At 39.9% G+C, this 13357-nt stretch overlaps 1 pseudogene; it reads right to left on the reverse strand.

The window, feature by feature from the left end:
- Positions 1-427: 427 nt before the first annotated feature.
- Positions 428-10069, reverse strand: LOC103669315 (annotated as a pseudogene).
- Between the last annotated feature and the right edge of the window lie 3288 nt (positions 10070-13357).

A 13357-nucleotide genomic window follows, 5' to 3' on the forward strand; every position in this document is an offset into this window, starting at 1 on the left:
AGGGGAGCCTGACTCGGGGCTCGATCCCATGACCCCTGAGATCATGACCTGACCCAAAATCCAGAGTGGGACACTCAACCGACTGGACCACCCAGGCGTTCCTACAGTCCATTAATCTTAAGAAATGAGTAACTTTGAAGGAGTGATGATGTTTCTTTAAAACACCCCAAGTGTTCTTCATGATGGTTGTGATGTTAGTTCAGTGGTGCCTCGTTGACATAATTGACATTTGTTCATTTCCTTTCTTGCATCTCTGTTGGCAGCTGACATGCCAAGAAGGGTATAGCCAACTCCCCCTTGAATATAACTGAGGAAAATGCACACTATAATATTTGCTGTGTTTCTTAGGAATTTGATTTGTTCACAACAAATGCACAATTTTTTTTCTGGATGGCTTCCTGTTTTGGCAGTTGTTGAATATCTTCCTTTAGCGATGATGCAGATATTGTACCCATTGCAACACCTGCCTATGCTGATCAGAGTAGTCTGTCGCCTCTTTGAAGTTGTTTGCAGCAACACAGTGCCCTGGATTGGCATCATTTTCCTCCTCCTTGTGCAGTGCTTCTCGAATATTCTGTAACTTCAAGATATCTTTCACTAGAGTTTATAGACGTGGTTCGTACCCCTTACGCAGGTGGTATGGTGGTTAATAGTGTGGATTCTGAAATTTTGAGTCTTAGCTCCACTGCTTAGCCACTTTATGTATGATTTGGGGCAAGTAGCCTTCCCTGTATGTCTATTTCTTCATGTGCATGATGTTAAATTAAAAACAGTAATAGTAGCCTACCACCCACTACCTGCCATGAGGTTTCTTTTTTCTTTTCTTAAAGATTTTTTTTATTTGAGAGAGAGAGATAGTGGGAGACAGCATGAGCAGTGGGGAGAGTGAGAAGCAGGGAGCCTGATGTGGGGCTCGAACGCAGGACCCCAGGATCATGACCTGAGCTGAAGGCAGATGCTCAATTGATTGAGCCACCCAGGCGTCCCTGCCGTGAGGTTTCTATAACTAATGTGTTAAAGGACTTTAAGCAATTCCTGGCACATAATAGGTCTTTCCAGCTCTGTGCACCTGCAGTTGGGATTGAGACTGCATGGTTAACCTTTCCTTACCGCTTCCTCTTGTTTTTGACTTATGCTCCAATTTGTTTTGTTTTGTTTTTTTTTAAAGATTTTATTTATTTATTTGACAGAGAGAGACAGCCAGTGAGAGAGGGAACACAAGCAGGGGGAGCGGGAGAGGGAGAAGCAGGCTCATAGCGGAAGAGCCTGATGTGGGGCTCGATCCCGTAACGCCGGGATCACGCCCTGAGCCGAAGGCAGACGCTTAACCGCTATGCCACCCAGGCGCCCCTATGCTCCAATTTGTATAGGGTGTTTTAAATCATATTTAAAGATAGTCTTGTGAGCAAGCCGTACTCACATCTGACTCGTTCACCAGTATCAGTGGGCTGGATTGGTGTCCGTGAATATGCATCTCTACCTATGGGGTGACTCTTGCACTGTTTTGTAAGGTTGGCAAGCTGACCTGGAAGCAATGGTTGGTGCACTTCCTAACAGTTGTCTGTGTAATCTTCCCACGTGTCAGGTTTCTAATTTTAAAGGCTTAAAGAAGGATGAATATTTTAAAATTCAGAGAGTTTGCAAGCAGCAAATATTTATTTTTTTAAAATTTTTATTTATTTATTTTTGTGAGAGAGAGAGAGGGAGGGAGAGTGAGCTAACAGAATCCGAGGGGGAGAGGCAGACTCCCTGCTGAGCACAGAGCCCATCACGGGACTTTATCCCAGGACCCTGGGATCATGACCTGAGCCGAAGGCAGATGCTTAACTGAGCCACCCAGGCACCCAAATGTGAATTAATTTATTACCATCGTGAAACATCTGAACTTTGGGGCACCTGGGTGGCTCAGTTGCTTAAACACCCAACTCTTGGGTTTAGCTCAGATCATGATTTCCAGGTCATGGGATTGAGCCCCACATAGGGCTCTGCACTCAGTGCGGAGCCTGCTTCAGATTCTATCTCCCTCTCCCTTTGCCCCTCCCCACTCGTGTGCTCTCTCTCTCAAATAAATATATAAATAAAATCTTAAAAAAAACACACAAAAAACCCCCAAACAAACAAACAAACAAAAAACCCCATCCAAACTTTGTGCTAGGTAACTGGACAGTATTCATGAAATGGACTAGGTCTGTTTCTGTGAAAACAATAGTTCCCAGTCTGTTTGGAGACACAGCAACTTTTGCTATGTTTTGCATCAAGGAATGCTATTGCTCAGTATTTATTTCTGAAATTTAAAGGTAAGTCCAAATTAATTTAATTCTAAGAATTTTATTCACAACCTAGGTATGAAAAAATCCACCTTGGAAATCACTGATCAATTTGTAGCCCACCATTGACCCTGATCAGAAAACCAAAATAAATGCACCAGCTAAACTATCATCCACAGATTTCATTCACTTCTAGATCCAGCAGGGGATATTAAAGAGCAAGTTGAAATAAAAAGGACATACTTCTGTGTTACAAGACCAAGAATGAGCATAGAGGTAATACAGAGAAAAAAAGCATGAGATTAAACACATAATTTTTATGGTCAGAGGACTCACTGTCATGAGAATTCTTGTTTAGAGTCTAGTGGAAAGAGCTTATTACTGAATAGGCTGATAGAGACTGAGTGCCTGCAGGGAAAGGGACAAGAAAGGGGAATTTGGTGGTTGAAAACATGAGTATGTGACTGGCTTGGTACTAACACCCGTCAGTTCAAGGGATGAACAAAAGCACTTCTCCTCCTGCCTTTATAAATCTCAGCTAACCTGCTCAAGCCAGATTCCCCCACTAGGGCAGCAGAGAGGTCAGTCTGACATAAACCCAGGGACAGGAGGCCCTTTCAGATTTATGTAGGTTTGAGGAGGTTCTGTTTTATCTTTTTTCCTTCTCTTTTTCCCAACTCCTATCAGAATGCCATATGGAGTCCTGGCTGTGTCCCAGGAGCCAGACAAGGGACAACCGAGCTTAATATGACAAAATTAAATCCAAGTTTATTAACTAATGATGGCAGTTTGCATCAGAGTTTCGCTGTTCTGGCTGTTTTTATGTGGATGAAGCACCTGTAATTGATATATTTCTCTTGCCATTCCACAGCACTAACCAAATGATAGGTCTACTTTTCTGGTTAAATTTCTAGCTAAGGTGAAATCACATGTAGAACTTGAATGGTACCTCAGTCCCATTCATTAACAAATGCTGAATGATACAGTGTTCTGTGTGTGTGTGTGTGTGTGTGTGCGCGCGTGTGCGCTCGCACAGGCATGCTTGTGTTATCTGTGTATGTGACAAGAAAATATCAAAGGCTGATCCCATAACTCTCTTCCACTCTGTGGAGGGGCTGAAGTGTGCACACTGGCAACTCTAACATGGGCCTAGATGCTATAAAATTTCAGTTGGACTATGAAGATGTATAGAAGGAGAGCACAGGCCTTCTAGATGGAGGAAACTATATGCCGAGGCACAGATATACAATGAAGCTTGGTTGTTCATGGGAAATATTTCACTAATTAATTAATTCATTCCTCTAATACATTTTTTAAAAGATTTTATTTATTAGAGAGAGAGAGAGCATGAGCAGGGGCGAAGGGCAGAGGGAGAGGGAGAAGCAGACTCCTTGTTGAGTAGAGAGCCCAACGCAGGGCTCAGTCCCAGGATCCTGAGATCATATCCTGAGCCGAAGGCAGATGCTTACCTGACTGAGTCACCCAGGCGCCCCTCATTCCTTTAATATTTATAGAGTACTTCCGTTGTGACAAATACTGTCCTAGACCCTGGGGATATAGAACTAAACAAGGAAAAATCTTTGCTCTCATGAAGCTTTCATTCTACGAGGCAAGGGGATAGACTGTAAAACAATCAGTTAGATAATTTCAGATAGTGATAGGTATTATGAGGAAAACAAAGCAGGGTAATATAAAACATGAGTGGGGTGGAAAACATTAGATAGTGTGGTCAAGGAGGAGCTTGCTTTGACTTGATAATAGAGTCTATGATAGGACTATAGAATAGAAAACTGGAAAAGTCCTATATTGGGGATGCCATGGAACACCTTGAATGTCAGGTCTGTTAAGCTCTTTTTGGACATTTCTAGAAAACACTAAGTACTTTAATTCTCAAAGAAGTGAGAACTGGTGCTCGCTTTCCTGACCAAGGGTCTTTTTCAGAACATGTATAGAAGCACACTTGTCCTCATGCTTGACAGCAAGTGGAAATGGTTGTTCTGTATTTGGACACTGTTGCCTCTTGAGTCATTATTTAACTTTATTTAATTTCTAAATGCCCAGGAGGGTAATTTTGACATGCTCATCCAGGAAGTCTTTAAGAATTTTTCTTAGTTGCTTATAAAGTAATTTGAAATCACATTTAACTTCAGTTTATTATTTTTCCTGTTTTACTAATGTTGTCTCTCATTGAAGTCTGTCCATACAGGAATCTACACGATTCAACCACTTTTTAGTTGTTTCTGTCAAAATAACCAAATACAGTTTTGAAAAAATAAATCTGTCATTTCTTTACCTCTGTACCTAAAAAAAAAAAAAAAAAAAAAAAAGTCAAAATGGGGACGCTTGGGTGGCTCAGTTGGTTAAGTGTCTGCCTTCAGCTCAGGTCATGATCTCAGGGTCCTGGGATCGAGTCCTGCATCAGGCTCCCTGCTCAGTGGGGAGCCTGCTTCTCCCTCTGCCTGCAGCAACCCCTGCTTGTGCTCTTTCTCTCTCTCTCTCTCCCCCTCTCTTTGACAAATAAATAAAATCTTAAAAAAAAAAAAAGACTAAAAGAAAGTCAAAATGGATTTATCTCAAGTATTCTCAGCTATATGATTTTTCTTTCAATACAAATTCAGAATATTTTGGCTCACGGAGAATTTTTAAGAACAGTTTTTTAAGCATGTGAGCTGTAGTAGAAATTCTTTTTTTTTTTTTTTTTTTTAAGATTTATTTATTTATTTTAGAGAGCAAAAATCAGAGCAGGGGAAGGGGCAGACAGACAGAGAAAATCTCAAGCAGACTCCCTGCTGAGTGTGGAGCCTGACAGTGGTCTCAGTCCCACGACCCTGATATTATGACCTGAGCCGAAATCAAGAGTCAGATGCTTAACTGAATGAGCCACCCAGGAACCCAGAAACTCTTGTTATCTTAGTCAGTGATTTTTTCCCTTGATATAAAAACTATTCTTTGAGCAATACTAGCTTTTTTGTAGCTCTAAACATCTATACTTCTCCTGGATGATCTTACAGTTTGGAAAGTCTCATAAGATAGCTATCTGGAGTGTGTCTTATGAGAAGAAAAGAGTTTGCATAAACTAAGATGAATGACAGCAAAGAAATGGGCAATACTGAACTCATTTGCTGACAGTGTGGTAGGAGAAACAGGTCTAAGAATGGAGGAGTGGGGCTGGATTGTGGATGATATTACAGATTAGAAAAAAGAGAAAAATATGAAAACAAAGGAAGTGGGGTAGAAGTGGGCTTTTTTTTTTTTTTAAGCGTTTGATAAGGACACACTGTCCCATGAAATCAGGCCATAGCAGCACACTTGTCAATTTTGACAGTTTTGTAGAAACATCACCTATAAAACTGGACATTAAGTATAAGAAGGAAAAAAAGTTGTCATTGCTTTCTTTCTTTTTTTTTTTTGTTTTTGTTTTATTTTTTTTTTTTTTAAGATTTTATTTATTCATTCGACAGAGACAGAGACAGCCAGCGAGAGAGGGAACACAAGCAGGGGGAGTGGGAGAGGAAGAAGCAGGCTCATAGCGGAGGAGCCTGATGTGGGGCTCGATCCCAGAACGCCGGGATCACGCCCTGAGCCGAAGGCAGACGCTCAACCGCTGTGCCACCCAGGCGCCCCTGTTTTTGTTTTAGAGTTTTATTTATTTATTAGAGTGCAAGAGGGAGAGGGAGAGAGAATCTGAAGCAGACTCTGCACTGAGCATGGAGCCTGACTCAGGGCTCAGTCTCACGATTGTGAGATCATGACCTGAGTGGAAACCAAGAGTTGGGCGCTTAACTGACTGAGCTACCCAGGTGCTCCACTTTTTATGAAATTATAGAGGATACTCTTTAAAAAGCAATAGACAAGGTTGAATATAAGGTTGCAAGTATAGGTTGAGTGTGGCCCTCAAATTATTATGGTGAGTTATTACCTGTCTTAATTTCATTGTTTATGAAATATTTTTTCAAATTTGTTGGGACTGGTGAGTGGATGATGGGAGATGTCGCACAGCAGAAGTTACAGCAACCAGAGCTTAGGGACTAATTGCTGGGTAAGCAGTAAAAAGTCAGATAGAGAATCATATATGCAAGTGCTGGGGCTGCCATAATATAAAATATTGTAGATTGAGTGGCTTAAACAACAGAAATTTATTTTCGCAGAGTTCTGGAGGCTAGAGGTCTGAGATCAAGTTTCTAGCTTGTTTGGTTTCTGGTGAGAACTCTCTTTTTGGCTGCCTTCTTGCTGTGTCCTCAAATTGCCTTTCCTTAGTAAGTGTGCAGGGAGGGAGGGCAGGAGGGAAGGGGGAAAGAAAAAGAGAGCATGCGAGCACTCTGGTGACTCTTCTTGTAAGGACACTAATCCCCCTTAGATCAGGGCCCCACCCTAATGACTTAACTTGACTTTACTTCCTCAGAGGCTCCCATCATATATATAACCACACTGGGGGGGGGGTGAAAGCTTCAACATATGAATTTGGGGGGGGGACACAAACATGTAGTCCATAAAATATAGTAGAAGGAATGACACATCTAATTGAAACAAAGAGTAGAACTGTTTAATTACAACAGGATAATAAATTGGGCTCTGAGCTTCCTGGCAAAGAGGGCAAAAGGGAAACATACTAGGCAGTGTGAATTTAAGTCAGCACCTTGAGTCTTATTCTCTTAATTTGTGTTTCTTTTTTTTTTTTTTTTAATGTTTGGCACCTTTATTTGTATTGATCAAAAACTTGAAACAACCAAAATGTCCCTCAGTAAGTGTGTGATTAAACAAAAAGTATAATAGCCAAACCATGGAATACTACTCAGATGAACCACTGACACAGCAACAACTTGAGTGGATCACAAGAACGTTATTCTAAATGAGAAAAACTCAATCTCAAAAGACACCATGTTGCTTGATTTCATTTACATAACATTTTACAAATGACAAAATTATACAGATGGAAAACAGATTAGTTGTTGTCAGGGGTTAAAGATGATGGGGAGAATGGGCACAGGGGAGAGAATTGTGGTGATGGAATAATGCTATATCTTAACTGGGTTGGTGGTTACATGAAGCTGACAAGTGACAAAATGACATAGAATCAAGAATATATATTGTTCCGGGGCACCTGGGTGGCACAGCGGTTGAGCGTCTGCCTTCGGCTCAGGGCGTGATCCCGGCGTTACGGGATCGAGCCCCACGTCAGGCTCTCCACTATGAGCCTGCTTCTTCCTCTCCCACTCCCCCTGCTTGTGTTCCCTCTCTCGCTGGCTGTCTCTATCTCTGTCAAATAAATAAATAAAATCTTTAAAAAAAAAAAAAGAATATATATTGTTCCAATGTCAATTTCCTAGATTTGATCCTGTATGACGGGCATATACAACATAAGCCTTCAGAGAAATTAGATAAAAACCACAAAGGACCTTTCTGCACCATATTTACAATATCTGCAAATCTGTATTTAAAAATACAACGTTTTAAAAGTCTATTGTATTTTTATACACTGGCAATACAAAAATTGAAAATGTTATTAAAAGCAAAGCACTAAAACTATGATGCATGGAATAGCACCAAAAACAAAAGAAGAAGTAAAAGATAAAAGCAGTTGTTTATTTAATTCAACAAATTTAGAAAATTGGATGAAATTCATCACCCACTTATGATAAAACTCCCTAGGAGAATGAAAATAGCAGGAAAGAACCTTAATCTTAGAGGGGATATGTGTTTTTGTTTGTTAAAGCAGTGTCAGACATTGACCAATAAGGGCAGGGGGTGGGGAGAGATGTGGTCTGGGGACTAGAAGGTCTGTTGTACTTTGTATCATGCTCTAGATTTTTTTTTTTCTACATAGAGGACTGATTTTAAATACTGCTTTTATCTCTTGGAGCCTGGGTGGAAGATGTTACAAAGTGTAAGTTCTGGACTGGAGCTGGGTTTAATGACACTAGAATTAAAGATTGGATTCTTTGAACTGTCAGCACATGTGTAGGAATAAAAGAAAACAAGTGGAAAAGTCACAAATCCTGCAAGCAGATTGTTTTAAATATGAGAAGGATTTATAAACCCTATTACTGGTTCAAATTAATAACATACTTTTTCCCCAAAATTGCTAAACAATTTTATGTTAATTCCTTTTGTATTCAAGTGAACTTCAAATGATTTTATCCTAAAAATTACCAGTATCTATGTGGCAGCTTATTGGTCACAAACTAGGGTTGGCATTTTTATTTTAGATGTGCTGTGCTGGTCAGTATAAAGTACAAAGTGCAAAGGGTCACAAAGTCATTTGAATGATGACTGCTTAAATCATTAATACTTAGTTCTTAAATGGTTTGTGACATTCTTCAATTCTTTGTTTCTTTTTAATCATGCCAAACTGTCTTTTTTAAAAAATTGAAATATAGTTGACACACAATGTTACATTTGTTTCGGGTGTGTAACATAGTGATTCAGCGAGGCTGTATGTTATGCTGTGCTCCCCGCAAGTATAGCCACCAGCTCTCACACATACAACACTATTACAATACCATTGACTATATTCCCTCTGCTGTGCCTTTCATCCCCGTGACTTATTCCATAACCAGAAGCCTGTATCTTTCACTCTCTTTCACCCATTTTGCACCCCCCAACACCTCCTCTTTGGCAACCATCAGTTTGTTCTCTGTATTTATGGGTCTATTTATGCCATATTATCTTTAATTAAATACAAAGACCTTTCAGTTCACATGAACTAGAGATTTCACCTACTATTCTGTTTGGCTGCCAGTCTCTTGTCTCTCCTTCATCAATGTGAGGTGGATCCCTTTTCCTCAGGGAAGAGCGCCTTGGTTCGTTTCCTTTGCCAATAATAAAAGTGTTGGAGAGCTGAGAGGCAAAGCTGTCACCTAGGGCATCTTTCACATGAACCACATCAAAAGAACAAGCATGGGGGTGCCTGGGTGGCTCAGTCGGTTAAGCAACCAACTCTTGATTTCGGCTCAGGTCACGGTCTCAGGTTCCTGAGATTGAGCCCGCATCAGGCTCTGTGTTGTGCGGGTAGTCCGCTTGAGATTCTCTCCCTCTCCCCTCCCTCTGCTCACACACACTCTCGCTCTCTAAAATAGATAAACAAATAAATAAATTATATATATATGTGTGTGTGTGTGTGTGTGTGTGTATGTGTATATATATATATATATATATATATATATATTTTTTTTTTTTTTTTTTTTAAAGAACGAGGATATCTCTCTTTGTTGATTATCGCAGCAGTTCTTTCCATGTTGGCACTTCTGGTCACTATATATAGGTCACCAGTGTCAAACTTGATGAAATAAGTAATCCTGGCAGTCTCCAAATCAACCTGAGTGGTTTCCTTTACCTTGATGAGGGATCAGGGCGATGGCTGGTGTGAGCATCATGGGTCACCAGATGAAGGATTCCTTTTGTGCCCTAGAAGATCTTTCTCACTTTGCACAACTTGTACTTGGCTTCCTAGGGTATAATATAATGAACAGCAAAGGACCTTTGGTGTCATAGATGAGACAGAAATTCTCTTCGGTGTTGTCAATGCCGGTAACATCTATTAAACCAGTAGGGTAGGTTATATCAGTTTGGATCTTGTCATCAATCTTACTGGACTGCTGAATGAGATCTTCATTTCATCTCCTGTCAGAGCATACTTAATTGTGTTCCTTGGAAAGTGAGGGGAGGACATTCTCCCAGCTTGTGGGGACTGGTAGATGGACAAGGAGCAAACATAGTGGTCAGATTATTAGCCTTTGCTGCTTTAGAGCTGCTACACACTTCAGATTCTTCTTGTGACCATGAGCCGGGGCTGTGCTAGCCATGAAAAGAGCAGTCTTCAATTCTTAGCTTGTGTACATTTTCTTTTAGTTCAGCTTGGTTCTTAAATCTACTTTGTTTTCTCAAAATGGTAGAAAGGGAAAAAATAATCCCTGATCTCACGATCCTTTCAAAATGGAAAAGTCAAGAATTCTCAGTGTCTAAAAGTATAACCAGAGAAACAACTGTAAAAGCAAACTTTTATTCCTTCATTCATCCTTTTGTTCATTCATAATATGATCAGTTTTTATTGAATACCTTCTGCATGCCAGGATATTTGTTAGGCTCTGGATAAAATGTGGTCTCTTGGAGCCTCCATGTTCTACTTCCATGTGGTACTGTGACAGCTGTCATCCTAGAGGTATGCGCAAGTGCCACTGGAACACTTGTGGAGGTCACCTTTTCTAGATGAGAAACTTCCGGTTGGTTTCTAGAGAAAATGGTCCATGGTGTGAGAGGTGAATAGAAGCAAGCCATGGAGAGGCAGGGAGTACAGAGATGACATTCTGTGCATGGGAGCCACTGGTTCAAAAGCAGAGAGGCACAACTGGGTGATACCTGAGTGACACGTCGTCCAGAGGAGAGTCGTAACCCAAAAAGGTTAGGACAGAATGTTGCATGCCATGCTAATTTGGCACTTTCTCCTAAAAGCTCTCCTAAATTGTTTGAAGGGTTTTAACGATTGGATTGGGGTGATCAGATCTGTTTTTTTGAATGATAGTGCCAGTAAGACTGTGGCAAATGGATTGAGGGTGGGGTGCGAGAACTGTGGTCTGGGATCAAGTTAGAAACTATTGTCATAATCCAGGCAAGAAGCGAAGAGGTCCTGTGCTAGACTGTTAAATGTTTCCCAAAGGCATAAAAACAAATCTCTTACACAATCCTGGGCCAGATGCTTTAAACCGTTATTTAGAGGAAAGCAGATAATATCTGCTTGCAGGCGGGTCTAGTTACTTTTTTTCTTTCTTATTAAAAAAAAAATAACCCATCAATGCAGTTTCGAAGCCATATGATATTTTCGAACTCCTGAAGAAAAAGCAAGATAAGCAGACATTAAATCACCCATGCTTACCAATAGTCTACTCCCTTTTCAGGCAATCTTATGCAGATTAATCAGAACCAAACCCATAAATTTTAATTGTAACATATGTTCTATCATCTGCCAATGTATTTTCAAGTCTGAGCAGGTATGACCATATGCCATGATGAACAAATGAACTGGAAGGATCAAAGTTATTGGATCTGGTCCCATGATTTATAATTTCCAAATCAACATGAAGAGAAAACAGCAGGCATCAAACATCCATCTATGCTTGTACCAGGTCATACACTGTAATTCTATCCAAGTACAAGTTTCCATGGTAAACAGGGCAAGACTTGCCAACACTTCACAGGTTTCCAAAAAGCAGCTATGTCCCTCTTGGGAGAACTTTGTAACTGGAAAAGAAAATCTTCATGGATGAAATCTCCAGCAAAATAAAGTCACAGACTATATTTCTGTAGCAGGCTTTTTGCCAAATGTCTCATCAACAAGTATGGCGTTGGCAGTGACCCGTCCTATGGTAGAGGTGGTAAAATGCTCCCGCCAAACCTTGTTTTCATTTGCTCACAGCTTCCTTGTGGGAAAAAAATCTTACTTTGAGTTGGAATTTTCCACGTTTTATCCCAGTCCAAAGGTGACTTAAATTTTTTTTTAGAAAGTTGAATTAAAGTCAAGTGAAATTTGTAAAGTTTAGTCATTTGGGGAGCTATGTGTACACAAAGATCTCACTGGGTAACACCAAAAAATTACATTTTCCTTTTCCTTGTGACTTTTGGAAGACTAACTCCTTTTGGCTGTTTCTTTTGAAAGGATTTAACCCTGTCTAAGTTACAGGGGCAGGAAACCAACCATTTTTGCAATTTACTCAAACAGATTTTTGCCCATGAAGAACTAATAAAATAAGACTTTACATATTGAATCTAAGACTTTACATATTAAATCTAATATGTAAATTAAGCTTTACATATTAAATCTAAAATTTAGAATGTTCCCACATATATTTGATAGAAAAAGTATTTAGAAATAATGAGTTTAAGTCAATTGAATTCAACAAATCTACAAAGCACTGGGCACTAAGTGAGTGCTCAGTGTTAGAGGTATATAAAGATAAATAAAGCAATTCCTGTCCTCAAGGAATGTGTGATTTGGTAGTAGAGATAAGAGTAATAAAAATAGCACTAATTAAAGGCAGAATACAACAAGTGTTAAAGCAGAGGTATAAGCAAAGTGATTAGGGACCACAGAAGTGGGAGAAGTTAATGCTGATTGGACCGTAGGAATAGTTTATTCTGGGTTTTGAAGGATTGAGGGTGGTAAAGATCTGTGAACTGGGAAGGACATTTCAGACTAGAGAGACTTGTCTGAGCACAGCCATTGAGGTCGAAGTGGAACTAGTCAAGGGGGTGGGAGAGTTGGATATGACAGAAGAAGGAATAGAAAATAAATAGGAAAACTTAAAAAGGTAGGCTCTGAGTTTTTCAATGGGTATGCCATTAGTATTTTGGGGTGCACGGTTCTTTGTCACGTCAGGGAGTGTGTATCCCTAGAACTAGCCTCCTCAAAGCCAGTCATGTCAGTTTGATCACTGGAAAGAATCCCCCCAACATTTTCAAACACTGCCCTTGGGGAGCAGTACCACTTCTGTAGAGAATGACTCTAGAGGGATTGTGGATTACCAAATTTGGGGCAATCTTTAGTTCTGTAGCTGATAAGGGTCTCCTGAATGGTTCTGACCAGAGCGAGGGCATGATCAGACTTGGGATTCAGCACAGTGATTTCTGGAGATTGAATCAGAGGAGGGAAAAATTGGGAAGCAGGATAATCAATTCAGTCTCTTGCCATAGTTTAGGCAAGAGTCAATGTGGACTCAAATTAGACAATTTCATCACTTTCATGCCTGAAAACATTAATAGACATTATTTTTTAGCTATTCCTCTTGACTGAAACTCCATAGCACTGCATTGCGAACTCTAAATTAATATCATATGGTAAATTCAGTGTTACAAAAACAAGATTTTTAGAGGGTGATCATAACACCCTTTCTACAACATACTTTCTAATTATAGAATAAACACACGGGGGATGGAAAGCTCTATTTAAAAAACAAGACCAAAAGAATGCTGTTTCTCTGTTTCATTTTAGATAGTGTTTGGATTCCTTTACTTCTTGACTTTTTTTTTTCCCCTTAATTTTTTTTTTTTTTTTAAAGAAGACTCCGTTGACAGTAGATTGAATAGTTTTGAATCCCAGA

The sequence above is a fragment of the Ursus maritimus genome, unplaced genomic scaffold (assembly GCF_017311325.1).
Source record: "Ursus maritimus isolate PB19 unplaced genomic scaffold, ASM1731132v1 scaffold_2, whole genome shotgun sequence".
Lineage (NCBI taxonomy): Eukaryota > Metazoa > Chordata > Mammalia > Carnivora > Ursidae > Ursus > Ursus maritimus.